The sequence below is a fragment of the Pleuronectes platessa genome, chromosome 15 (genome assembly GCF_947347685.1).
Source record: "Pleuronectes platessa chromosome 15, fPlePla1.1, whole genome shotgun sequence".
NCBI classification, from domain to species: Eukaryota; Metazoa; Chordata; class Actinopteri; order Pleuronectiformes; family Pleuronectidae; genus Pleuronectes; species Pleuronectes platessa.
In genome coordinates this window covers 14363854-14378573 of record NC_070640.1, presented here as the reverse complement: position 1 = coordinate 14378573, position 14720 = coordinate 14363854, and positions in this window count along the sequence as shown.

The following is a 14720-nucleotide window of genomic DNA, read 5'->3' as shown; positions in this document are numbered from 1 at the left end:
CATCACCTCCCCCACTATTTACATGCCGAGTAAATAACATATGAGTCAAGGTGATTAAACAGTCCACTAGAGCTGAAAAGATTAGCCACTTGGTTGAATAATAATTTTAAGCAAAAACTGTGACAAATGCAGCAGATTTTCATCCTCCAGTCTCTCATATGGAAGGATATTTGGCTTCTCTTTATTAAATGTAATAGTAACACCGATTTATTTTACATTTCAATGTCAATTAATGACAATTCCAAAACTAGTCAGAAGCAAACAAAGCCATAGTTGCAACCCTACATCTCATCCTTGTTCGTTTAAAAAAAATTCTGGTAGGGTAGGCAAAGTAAACAACTGCCTCAAGGGTCCCCAAGCTGACAGGAGGCCCCCAAGAGCAGACGTCAGTCCACAACGAAAAGTATTTTGTGAGAATCCCCTTTAAATTCTATGATCGGTTTGAACGCGAGACTGCAAAGACACCATGGTGGGAAACCCTCTAACAAGTCCCCATGCTACTCACTTTCAGGTTGGTTGGATGCGGGGTGCTTCAGGTCCCTTTTTGCCGTGGGGTATCTTCTACCTTAAAGCACTCCTGAAATCTGTAGCGGCGTCAGTTTAACTTAAGTGATGTCTACCTGTTTATACCTCAGACATAACCTGAAACTTTGAATTAAGTTTGTAATGTCACTCTTCACATGCACAGAAGTTATCATAGAAGAGAACTTGTACATAGTTTGGAGGGGCGATTGAGTACCATGACAGTACGGTGCAAGTGTTTGGTACAAGTGCATTTTCTTAAATGTCCTTAAGTCTCAGATTCCTTCTGCAGCATGACAATGAGCCCAAACATTCAGCCAGAGTCGTGACGACCATTGTTAGTTGTTGTGAATCAGCAGGTTAGTTAATCTATGGATAAACCACTGTGAATATTTCTTTCTACTCTCTTTGTTTTATCTTGCTGTTAGATTTCCTTTGCAGACTTTTGGAAATCAGCAAACTGAGACATTGTGGCTATCAAAGAATTGAAAAGAATGGGTTCAGAGGTGAAATATTGTCAAACAGGAGTTTTCTTTCTTGCAAGAGAAAAGTTACAAAAGAGTGAAACAGCAAAGGATGAGATATCCTGATGTTTAGTCAGTAGTACTGCTGGATCCTACATGTCCCATAATGCACCTCCTAAGAGCAACACACTTCATTCCACCAGTTTGTTGTTCAAGAAAAAGCTAAGATAACCCTGAATACATCACTATGGTGGGTTGTCTCTTTAATTTACACTGTGACAAATATAGTTCAAATTGTGCAAATTAACCTTTTGTATTATTTTTTGGGCCGTACATTATTTATAATTCCTCACAATCACATGCACTGTTGAATCAAATGATCCACTGTCAGTTCCATGTCTAATGAACATCCCATCCCAACCTTCTATCAATCTCATCATGAAACCGTTTGCTTCCCGTGGATCAAATCAACTTTTTTCTGCTCTTTACTCAGTCAACGTGTTGAGTTATTAATAGGTCTGAAGGTAAAGGTTGCCTCTGGTGGCTCCTTGATTAAAGGGCATGCCATTTACCAGCCATGCCCTGGGTACAAATCTAGTCTTGGACATTGTTAGATATCCCCCCCCCCCCCCCCCCCCCTTTGTCTTCTGTCCCCCTGGCTCTTTACTCATACTGTCCAATAAAGAGAGAGAAAAAAAAAAGAACTGAATCCCATTAGACTTTTCCAGCTTTTCCCTCCCTCTCTCTAAATATAGTATAATGGCATTCTGATTGCCCTCTCTACTTCGGAAATGATTGCCATTTGTTTTGGTCTCATGACTTTCTTGTTTTTTCTTCTGCTAAGCACTTAATGCAGCTCTGAAGAAAAAAAAAAATCATATCGAAAGTTACTGGACCCTTCTGAGGAGGGAGGAGGAGGAGGGGAGGATGCTTTTGCTCCCCGAATGACCACTGACTCCTTTTTGCTGTGTTCCGGAGCCATCGCTGCAGTCCTGTTGGTGCACGATTTTGGCGCGCAGCGTGCTCCAGACTGTAAAAGGTCACACATGCATATCCTTTGACTGACCGACGGATGTCTGGGGACCTATGTGGCCAAATTAGCCGGCTGCAAATCCAGATTCAATGTTCCCTTTAAATGCTTCCATTCTGGGCTGTTAGCGTCTTCCAGCAGCCAGCCTCTGCTGCGGTGTGTAGTCAAGAGTAATGATGTGTGGTAATGATATCCTTGAGGCAACTCATCTTTGTTCATTCCTCTCTGTTTTCTTCTCATTAAACCTATAGTAATTTGCATGGTACTGTGCAAAATAAATAAAGTTGGGAGCCAACAGTCCTCCTCTATTGTCGGCAAAGAGGTCCTCGTCTGAAGCCACGTTAATGATCACCTGGAGTATATACAGTTAGGTCCATAAATATTTGGACATTGACACAATTTTCATCATTTTGGCTCTGTACACCACCACATTGGATTTGAAATGAAACAATCAAGATGTGCGTTAAGTACATACTTTCAGCTTTAATTTGAGGATATTTACATCCAAATCAGGTGAACGGTGTAGGAATTACAACACATTTTATATGTGGCCCTCCCTTTTTAAGGGACCAAAAGTAATTGGACAAACTAACATAATCATAAATGTAATTGTCACTTTGAATATTTGGTTGCAAATCCTTTGCAGTCAATGACAGCCTGAAGTCTGGAACCCATAGACATCACCAGACAATGGGTTTCGTCCCTGGTGATGCTCTGCCAGGCCTCTAATGCAGCTGTGTTCAGTTCCTGCTTGTTCTTGGGGCATTTTCCCTTCAGTTTTGTCTTCAGCAAGTGAAATGCATGCTCAATTGGATTCAGGTCAGGAGATTGACTTGGGCATTGCAGAACATTCCACTTCTTTACCTTAAAAACTCTTTGTTTGCTTTCGCAGTATGCTTCAGGTCATTGTCCATCTGCACTGTGAAGCACAGTCCAATGAGTTCTGAAGCATTTGACTTAATATGAGCAGATAATATTTCCCGAAACACTTCAGAATTCATCCTACTGCTTTTGTCAGCAGTCACATCATCAATAAATACAAGGGAACCAGTTCCATTGGCAGCCATACATGCCCACGCCATAACACTACCTCTACCATGCTTCACTGATGAGATGGTATGATTTGGATCATGAGCAGTTACTTCCCTTCTCCATACTCTTCTCTTCCCATCGTTCTGGTACAAGTTGATTTTGGTCTCATCTATCCATAGGATGTTGTTCCAGAACTGTACAGGCTCTTTTAAATGTCGTTTGGCAAACTCTAATCTGGTCTTCCTGTTTTTGAGGCTCACCAATGGTTTACATATTGTGGTGAACCCTCTGTATTTGCTCTTGTGAAGTCTTCTCTTGATTGTTGACTTTGACACAGAAACGCATACCTCCTGGAGAGTGTTCTTGATCTGGCCAACTGTTGTGAAGGGGTTTTTCTTCACCAGGGAAATAATTATTCTGTCATCCACCACAGATGTTTTCCGTGGTCTTCCGGGTCTTTTGGTGTTGCTGATCTCACCAGTGCGTTCTTTCTTTTTAAGAATGTACCAAACAGTTGATTTTGGCCACACCTAAAGTTTTTGCTATCTCTCCGATAGGTTTGTTTTGATTTTTCAGCCTAATGATGGCTTGCTTCATTGATAGTGACAGCTCTTTGGACTTCATAATTAGAGTTGACAGCAACAGATTCCAAACACAAATACCTCACTTGAAATGAACTCTGGACCTTTTATCTGCTCCTTGTCAATGAAATAACTAGGGAATAACACACACCTGGCCATGGAACAGCTGAGCAGCCAATTGTCCAATTACTTTTGGTCCCTTAAAAAGGGGGGTGCCACATATGAAATGTGTTGTAATTCCTACACCGTCCTCCTGATTTGGATGTAAATACCCTCAAATTAAAGCTGAAAGTCTGCACTTAAAGCACATCTTGAGTGTTTCATTTAAAATCCATTATGGTGGTGTACAGAGCCAAAAGGATGAACATTTTGTCAATGTCCAAATATTTATGGACCTAACTGTATCTCTGTCCATGCAGTCTCTTCCTCACAGAGAACGTGGATGTATTTGCTACAGAAAAGAAATATATTTTGGGTGCCATTTATCAATTTTTTCCTCAAGAAGCACAGAGCAAAGAAAGTCATATCGGTCTTTATTTGAGAAAAGAAATTGGCAAGATTTTGAATTAAGACTGTAGCTCAGTTTTAAATTATACACGTTGAGGCATGCATAAATGGATGTGGAAGTGGTCCAGCATCTTGTGTTAATGTCCCCATTCTCATTAATGTGCCACATTTATGCTAAAGAGCTTCAGGAGGCCGTGAAAATGTTCACTAAATTATTAGCAGCTAGCAAGGTGATGGTTGTGGCAGTGAAGTTGCAACAGTGAAAAGTATGCATCGTGTTCCGTAAACAACGCCGTACTAACTCTCGATGTGTCATGTGTAGACAGGGGTCGGAAAATGACGTGGAGCATAATGATCTTTGAAGCATCTCACTGTGGTAATTCATTGTCTGCGACATTCCGAAAGGTCACAGTAAACCAGCAAAAACTCCGGGTTCAGCAACAGTGTGTAAAAAAGGTGATTGTGCGCAGTGACTTCAGATACTTATGTGTGTTGTAAATGTCAGAGCAATCTCCATTTGTACTGAAAAGAAGCCCGGCTGCCTGACAGGGGGGCAGCGAGAGGAAATCTGCAGCTCAACTCCACTCACAGAGACTCCGGTTGTTTCGGGGGTTTTGGATCCAAACCTATATTTTGCACTCACCTAGATCAGAAAGGGATTTTATAGAGGTGCGTTTTTATTTATATGACATCCCATTGAAAGACGCAGCTATTCAGTTTTATTTAGGAATTATTTTTAGTGGATAAATAGCTCTGAAATGAATTTCAATATGGGGTATTTAGAATATAGGACAAGATGTTGAATATCCCCTCTACGTTTGAAGGTCTCCTGCTCAATTAAGTTTACCAACTACCAGTAGATGTTAGCAGGTGTTAGTGGCCACCAGCGGATGTGAGTGACACAACCTCAGTTGTGCACCTTAGCTTCACAAAGTGTTTTGGCCTTGTTATCAACGACACAGGCCGAACCGGAGGGTATGCTGAGAACAAAGGTAAATCTGACTACTGGCTAGTATGGTAGCACTATGAAAACCATTTGGCCCACACGGTGGATGAGACATCTTTACCTCAAAGCCTTTTTAAAATAAACACTTTCCCAGAACATAGGACACATAGGGAGAATATCCTTTGTATGTTCCACCGCACTAATTAATACCTGCCCTCGATTGATATTATTGGGTAAATTAATTTGAAAATACAACATTCAAACTTGCCTTTTCCTACAAAATTATTGAGAAATTAACAATGCTCCTTCAGACTAGATGGCACAGTGGTGTAATAGATAGCACAGTCGCCTCGCAGCAAGATGGTTCCAAGTGTGGCCAGTGGTCTTTGTTTGGAGTTTGCACGTCCTCCCCTCCGTGTTTGTGAGACCCTGAATTGACCCTAGGCGCGAATGCTTGCTAGTCTCTGTATGTTTGCCCTGCATTGCCCCTGCTCCCTGTGATTGGCTCCAGCCCGCCTGCCAACCTTAAAAGGATAAGCTGTATATATATATCAGTGCGGCGAACAGCAGGAACGACAGGAGCAGTGAGACTCGGGCGAGACGCTGAGCTGAAAACCTGCCAATCACGCCTGCAAGGCCGATGAACCTCCACATTTTAGCGCTTGTCTTGCTTCTCAGCCCCGCAGCGCAGATTGTGAAAATGCTCTTAGACGCCTAATTACTGGTTTCCAACAATTCTCCAAAGTGCCTTGTGTGATTTTATTCACATATAAAAAAAGAAAACCCTCAGAAGTGGCAGTGTGAATACTTCAAGTTGTCGCACAAACTTCTAATGTACAAAAAAAAACAACTCTCGCCTGTGTTTTTTTTTTATCATGCTTGCGAACACAGTGGGGTCCAAACGCCCAGGCCATGAGAGACGTGATCTGTATGTGATGAAGTGAATGAGTGGGAGAGTTGTGTGTGGGCATGTGTGCGTGTGTGCTTATCCTGTGCAACCTACGCTATGACTCGCTTATCCGGGGGATTTTGAGCACAAGAAGTAGGATGATTCAAACGCTGGGAGACCACTTGTGGCCCGTACCTGGCTTTGCAAATCACACCAACGCACGCGGCTTCATCTTTCAATCAAAAGGCGGCTCAGCGAGGTTTATGATAATAGAATCAACGTGATTTATTCAGCCAATTCAGATTTTTTTTTTCCAGCAGATTCTTGTGTGTGTGGTGAAGTATTTATTGGATTTTTTTTTCTTTCCATAATGAGCCAGTTGTTCGTGTGACTTTCCTGTTTCTTTGGCTTTCTGGGGCAGCAAGTACAAGGAGATCGTTATGAGTCAAGCCCTCTACAAGCTGCAGTGAGGCAAATCATATGTCTCTTTTTAAGTGATGTTCAGCTGATCCTTGTTTCACTCTGGGCTATTGGGCTTCGCTTAATTTGTCACTGAATAGTTTATGAGGTTTGTCATGTAGGGGCAGGGACAGCCTATACTGCTGCGGGCTATGATGTTTTAAGCTTTTTAATGAGTGAATCAAATAACGACTCCGGAATTAGAACCAGTCGTCAGAAAACCGGTTCAGCTCTGGTTCATATGGTCTGCAGGGGCTGTATGGTCAGAAAACATTAGAGACCTCTTACTTTCCATGTTTTAAACATGCAGCTCTGCTTTAAAGTGCACTGCAGCACCATTACATAAATTAGATTTTTTTCAAGATAAGTTTTTCAAAAAAATTGAATTGTTTAAAACTGAACAAACTAACAGGGGAGGCAGGGCACGCAATATTGCTAGGTAATCCACATCTGAAAGAAGTCAGATCCTGGTCAGGGAGGGTTTCTGGCTCAGTGAAGCGTGTGCAGCTGTACAGAGGAGCTCTTCTTCTCATGCACAAGCACGAGCACGAGAGGGGCTTTTTCAATTCTCGCTCTTTTCCCCGCAGCACTTTTCCTCACTGTCTGGGTTTCAGCAGCCAAATACAAAGATCAAACAAAATAGAGACTTAATGCAGTGCTGAATAATTTTTTTTTTTTGAAAGACACAATATCTTGAGGGAGTCCTGCAGAAGAATTTGAACACAGCAATGTGTTTTTGCACTCCTCATACCACATCCAGTGGCACAGCTCATTCTGCACACGTTTCGGAGGATCCCAGCACACGATGTTCCTCTGGTTCCGCTGCTCCATCTTCTTTTCTTTTTCTCCTCTTTTTCTCTCAAAGTCTATCGCTCCCAGGGTGAAGTCCGCCTCCATGGGTGCTTCGTCATTCTGTGATATGATGTAGTATTTCCACAACATTTGGAATCTTATGTGTCCAATAAGGGGTAAACAGCAAAGACTGAATCCAAATGAGTCCGGTGTTGTATAAGGGTTGTAAGTGTAAGTGCAATGGGTCACCTTGGTTACTGCAGATTCCAGCAGAAGATCATGAAGGCAAGGGCGAGCTCAGGTGGGAAACGTGGTGTTACGTGTTATTTTATTTATGTTTTCATTCACTTGATAGCGGGTTATACACTCTGAAACCACAGTGCTGCACCTTTTGAACTATTCATGCCTCACGCGTTGTAAAGATGTTGACTTATGCGTACACATGCCGACAGTAATAGATATATATTTGTAGGCATAAAAAGGTGTCGAGCTGAGATAAACATCGAGCACCTCCATAAGCTTGTTGTGGCCCGAGGCTGTGTCCTAGTGTCACGGAGCGAGGAGGGGAACAGCGAAAGCTTTTTTTGTGAGATATTTTTGGTTGCAGTTCATGAAAGATTTAGTGGTCACTCAGTTAGTACAACGCCACAGAGGAGAATCCAAAGTGTGCGAAGTGTCCAGCATGTATATTTAAACGAGTGCGTTTGGGTTTTTGACCTCCTGTTTTGGTTGTTGAATGACGCAGCTTGTTGTTAGGATTTGATCTGTATGTTTTCGTCCGGAGGTTTTGTTTTCATTTCATGCCCAAAACTCAAGAAAGAGGTCAGGAGAAAAACTCTGCAAAATCCCTCTCCGCCTCTCTTCCACCCCCTGGCCTGGAGTGATACATCAGCTCCTACATCTTCCTCCTCTTCCTCCTCCTCCTCCGCCTCCTGTCCATCCTCATCAGCCACAGGCTTTTTACGGCACAATGCAATATTGTTGAGCATTCAGCACACAACAGCGGTACATAAAAAAGAGAGAGGAAACAGACACAGACAATATTTGAGTAATCTAATTTTTCTACTTAAGACAACACAGATTGAAATACATGTTAATGAGGCGGGGGGGGGGGGGGGGGATGCTCATAGGTTGTTTTTGTTTTTCATATTTCCAATTCACACACTGCCTTTGCGCTTTGTTTGTAAATCCGAGCATCAACAATTTTTGGGGCGTCTGAGTAGATTAGAGGAGCGACCTGAAGCCGGCGACATTTAAGAAAACAACACAAAGGAAGGAGAGGAGGACTCCCATAGCAACTGTCAGTAACACTAAACCACCAGTATCATCTGGCTGGTTGCTGGTGTCGTCACAGACACAACAGCCAGAGAAGACAGAGACGGGCTCGAGCAAAGGAGGATTTTACCTCAGATGACTGTTGTGTAGTAGCCGTTGTGTGAAAATCCACAAAGCTATAGATGTTGCGTCAAATGTTTTCTGGTATGCAGGCCGGCCTCGCTCAGATCAAAACTTTTCAAGGTCTTTGGTCCTAAAAGGTTCAAAAGCTCAGCTCTTCAAATGAACAGACATGGCATTAGAACCCAAAGCAAAAACATCACACACTGTGTCGTCCAGTAAGAAAATAAAGGAGATTTAACTCATGTGTCCTTAATAGGCTGCAGTTTACCACCATCGACAGTAGGTGAACCCTACACTATATTATTGATGGTGATACTTTGCCTGTTATGAAAGGTTTGAGTGTGTCTGTGTTCAGATGCATTAAGAGAGGAATCCCGTCCACACGAGAAGAGGTCTGGTCAATGGTAATCGTAAACGGTGTGATAGAGCATAAATTATCCGCCGGGCCGAATGTTGAGCACAGTCTCTCTCACTGCAAGTTGAGCTTGTGTGAGCAGGAAGTGTGAGACATCTGGCCATTATCATCTCGTGAGCATGTTCGTGTTTTTGTCAGCACAAAGTTTTCTTATGTAAATCGAAATAGTCACTTTGTGGCAGCACAATCTGCATTATTTATTTTCTGTTGATCTGATGTACTTTTGAAATATTCAGATTGATACATATTGAGGAATGTATTTTGACATTTTCAGAAATAAGCTTATGGTCTCTTTATTGAGCCAAGAAGTTAGACAATAATTTTCATGTTTAGAGATTATGATTGTACTGTAAGTAGCTGGTTCACTTAGCTTAGCACAATGACTGAAAACAGGGAGAAACAGCTAGCTTGGCTCTATACAAAGGTTAAAAGTAAAAACCTGTCTGCTTGCTTCTCTGCACCTAAATATAGGTCCCTCAAAACTCAATTTTCTGAGTTCATCTGTCCATCTGAGTCGGACATATATCCACATATCCCACTGTATCACAACATAGTTTTATACTTATCAAACAAAAGACATATAACATGTTTATTTAGTCATACCACCCCATTTCGAGTCTTTGTGCTAAGCTAAGCTAACTGGCTGTGAGCTCATGTTTACTTTACAGACGTCAGCGTGGCATCAATCGTCTCATCTGCCTTCCTGCAAGAGAACATGTATTGTTAGCTTGCAGGAAAACACAGGAAGTAACATCCTATGATTGGGTGCATCTTAATTGAATTTATGTGGACTTAGATGGTTTGCTAGTTATGTATGGTTTCCTCATATCCCACAGTATTCCTCTATGACAATTTAATCTTTGTTTGTGTACCATGGTTATTTATGTTCTCAACAGCAATCAGTCATTGTTTTACGATCATTCTGAACGCCCGTAATTGCAGTCACTGCCCATACTGTGCCCTTAACAATCTGACATCAAATATCAGCATTTAAATGTGAAGAAGTAGATTTTTCATCCGGATGTTCACGTTCCAAAATAACATCATCAAGGTCATGAGACGAGCAAACAAAGCCTCTGTGGGCCTTCCTTCTCAACCCCTGCTCCACATTTACACACTGAAGGTTGGGTTTGCTTCGTCAGCCATTTTCCCTGTTATGAAATGATGCATCTTGTCGCGTCACACAAGCCTCTGCTGTTTACGAGTAAATTCCATCCATCCATTATCTATAACGCTTATCCTTCGAGGGTCGTGTGGACGTTTGGAGAGAAGCAGGCAACGCCCTTGATAAGGCGCAAGCATATCGCAGGGTATTTGGTCAAATATCTCAAAACCAAAAGAAACCTCTGACGTGCATGTCAGCAGTTTAATCAGACACATTAGGTCATCAGAGCCATGTAGTTGTCTCATACTCAAATCAGACATTAAAAAGCAATGAGCCTTGTTTATCTGCCGAGTTATTATGAGGGTTTTGGTCTGACCGTCAAGCGCATGTGGCAGTACGAGTATGAAAAGAAACACATTTCCGAGTAAATCGGATTTCCTTTGAGGCGAACCATCTGTGATTTAATGGAGTCCCTGTTAGGAGCTGCAGATATTCTCCAAGTGCCAGCTCTTATATTTCACTTTGATGCCCATTTCCCCCTTTTACACGTGATAAAATCTTAATCTACTGCAAACACATAAATCTGAGGTTTCTGCTAAATATTAGCCTTGCTGATTTCACACAGTAGCTAAAGTTAGATACAGCTGACTCTAACAAATATTTAAATAGTAGGGGTCCATGTAATTTCTGGAGATGCTGCTCAGTAGATCATTAATGTTAGCAACAGGGTCACGTGGTTACTATTGATACAGATGCTTCCGTCACTTCAGAGGTTCTGGTCCCTACAAATGCAGCGGCCGCAGAGTCTAACCCCCGGGTTCAGTACGTATGACGAGACTGACATCCTGCTTTGTGCATATTCAGTAGCTAAGGAAGAGATGCATGGCTGACAGTGTTGCTAGGAGACCACACACAGCCACTAGTGTGAGAGGCTTGATTTCACCTCCCTCCCCCATTCTTGTAGTCTGGCTGCCTTTCGCTGTTTTTCTCTCCTCTCTTCCTCGCCACTTGCCTCCATTTGCTTATTCCCGTCATTCTCACATTCCCAGTTTCGATATTCCCTCAGCCTGTCTCCAGTCTGTTTTCGGCCGGATCCTGTGTATCTCCAGCCTGGTTGATCCCTTTATGACTCTGTTTACTACTTCCCCCCTTTTTTCTCCTGTGCCCCCTTCTTTCTCATTTACCACTGCCTGAATCCCTCCTTCGCTCTAGCTGTGTGCGTCTCAAGCTGCTCATTCCTCCCCTGAACCTTTTCCTCCGTCCTTGTACGCTGCTTCCCCTGTGCCTCTCTCCTCCCTGTTGCTGAGCCGCGGCGGTGTGTCTGTTTGGAGCGCGCCGACTGTGGTGTGTTATATAGCTGTATGGTGGAGATACTATTCTGAACAGTGGTTCGACAGAAATGGCTCTGGTTTTAGGGAGAAACTGAATAAACCCAGGCATAGAGCAGTATCTTGTGTTTTCAAAATAAAGAAACTACATCCTTAACTAGAATGGCACTCAGTAAAGCGCAGACCTCCACCAAGGGCCAACCATCCCCTTAAATTCAATCAAGATGCACCAAATTTCACACACTCATAGAGTTCCCTAAATGTACCCGATTTTCCATCCATGAATTATTCTCAGGGAAAACTCTGTGGAAAAAACTTCCCCAATCCAAAAATGTAATGGGTTCTTCCCTGAACAATACCACATCCTTCCAACAAGTGTTTTTGTGTAATCTTGCTTAGAATACAAATATGCAAACCCACAAACAAACGGGTTACGGTGAAAACATAACCTCTTTGGCAGAGGTAATAAAGTGAGCTGTAAACATCGGTTCATTCGCAAAATCCTGTTTCCTACTGACCTTACTGTCACTGCTAAGTTTGATTGAAGTAATACTCTAACAGACTTGACTAGATTGGTACGAAGGCTGGATTTGCATAAGATGATCTTTAAGGAAAAACATGTTCAGCTCATCTGCCCCTTAAATCGAATTGTTGTTTTCTGTTCTGTAAAATGGGCCCTTTATATTTAAATAGTTTATATTTACATCGGGAGTTGTTCCTCTCAACAGATTCAACCATGTTTTTAGTTTTTTTTTTACAGTAGCCCAGACAAGACAAACTAAACACCTTTTGTGTTTTCATGACAACTGGAGGGTACCACAGGTTCTCTTTCGTGTTTGGAAGGGGAGGGGTGAGGTGAAGGGTATTATGCTGCAACATGCACCCTCACCACTAGATGTCACTAAAGTCTTCATACTGAACCTTTAAAGTCACTCAGTCATATATTCACTTATAAACATCAGTCCCCTAAACATGCCTGATCTTTTCCATCAAGAATCTATGAAATGTGGAAAAACGCCATATCTCACAGTGTTAAAGAAACTGGAAACAAATCAAATCCTGGATCTGCCTTCTGATCCAGATCGGCACCAACATTTAATGGCTTCCTTTCTCATCCATACTGCATCCTTCTACTAAGTTTTGTGAGAGTTCTTCCAGTAGTTATTGTGTAATCTTGCTAATAGACAAACCAACAATGGGGAGAGCAAAAGAAGATTTGGCATTCATTGAAATATGTTGTTTTAAATAAAACATTTTGTGGATGTTGACAGCGGTTGATATAACCCAAAGTAATTACTTCTGCCAAGGAGGTTGTGTTTTTAACCTGTTTGTTGTGTAATTTGTTTTATTGTAAGAAATATTACACAAGAACTACCAGATACATGATCACGAGATGGTGGTGGAAGGATGAGTGATGGTCAGAGAAGAAACCTAACATTGTGAGACAGGGGCGTTTTTCAACATTTGCCCAAAGAATAAATCATGGATCTTGATTTAAAAATGAAGGGACAACAATATATATAATATAGTATCTGCTCTACTGAGTGCTATTCTAGTAAAATATGTATTTTGAATGTGTAGAAATATTGCCCCCTACATGAAGGCCAGGTCAGTGCTGTGCTGCCATGTTTCCCTCCACTCTGCAGCGTTACTGCCTCGCTCACAGTGAGGCGCAGCGCTACGGGACCCCACTCGCTGAGGTGGAGGCTGGAGGGCAGAGGGCTGCAGCACACAGTGTTCCAGGAGTGTAAAATTCAGACAACTTACACACAATGTACGGTTGAACGTTGTGCTTCTTTTCTCACGGACAAATGTTGTGTGATGTTTTTTTCCAATCTGGGGTTGAAAATGATCTAAAGTCACACTTTAATTAGCTGTTGAGCATTTGCAATTGCTGCTTCACACCACGCGTGTATGCATGTGTTTAGAGTGTATGGGGGGGATTTGAGAGTGTGTGTGTGTGATCTGTTTGCTTATGTGCATGAATGAGGAGTCTACAGCGCTGCATACAGATTCAGTTATATGAATCATGCTCCATCTGCCTCCTGGTTCTAATGAGGAGTTAAAGCTACTCCGACCCTACAGATGCTCCTGAAACAACTCCTTAAATGCTCTGAATCTTTTTGGGATTGAGAGCGACTCTAGGGAACACTTTAGATCAAAGCCAACTTGTACTGATGTGCTCGACGTTTTGTGTGTGTCTGTAAAAAAGGATGTTTGTAGCCCAGTTTGAGACGAGCCTGTCTGCAGTTGTGAGACTCCTTCCAGCCCAGCTAATTGCACACCAGCCCACTGCATGTAATGCGGCAATTGCAGGGCTGCCTGCTCAGCTGCCAGATCCTAGAAACCCAAATCAAAGCTCCCGCTAACAAAATCGCAACCTACAGTCGCAGCTCCGTAACCTAATTAACATTGAGTCAGCAAGCATGGCGGCAGCAGTGGTCGAGGTTGTGGCCGGGACTGCCATGAGACAAGAATAGCAGTGACCACGCTGACACACTGGATGACACGCTGAGCCGTGACAAAAGAATCACACACTGCTACACAGCTCAACATGCTGCCTGGCCCAGGAGACTGTGCCTGATGCTGCTAATGTGTTCTTGTCTTTTATGTGTCCTCAATAGTGAAACATGCATGAGATTTTAAACGATAGTAAACAGGCTTTGTAGTTAGAGGTTTAAGTGGTTCTGAATATGCACCGAATTAGAAAAGCTGTTACAGCTATATTGCTTGAAAATGTCAATGTAGTATATTTTGCATTCATATTTCATGCTGCTTTTATCTTTATCACGAAATGCTTTTAGAGCTCATTAACCTGGACTTGCATGTAGTTCCATTGTAACATGTTGTGAATGTAAGCTAGTGATTTAAAAATATAAATATAAAAAAGTTTACATATTTTACTTTGGACATTTCTTTTACTTTTCTTTGAGACGGGAAACCTGACCGTGAATGTTGCGAACACAACATTTGAAGCTTGACTTAATGCATCTCATGAAAGTGACTGCTTCACTTTTGTTCACCTGCAATTCTGTTAAGTTCAAAACAAACTGATGCCAGAAGCAGCGATGATAAAGCTCCAGTGTCCACTACCAAAAAAAACACAAACATTCAAGCTCTGTTTCTGTTTAAGACGGAAGGGGGGGGGGGGGGACCTCTGTAAACATGCATCAGCTGACAGCTGTGCTTTCCTCAGCCAATCGCATCGCACACTACAAAAATACTGTACTCTCAGATATCTGCCCCACAACA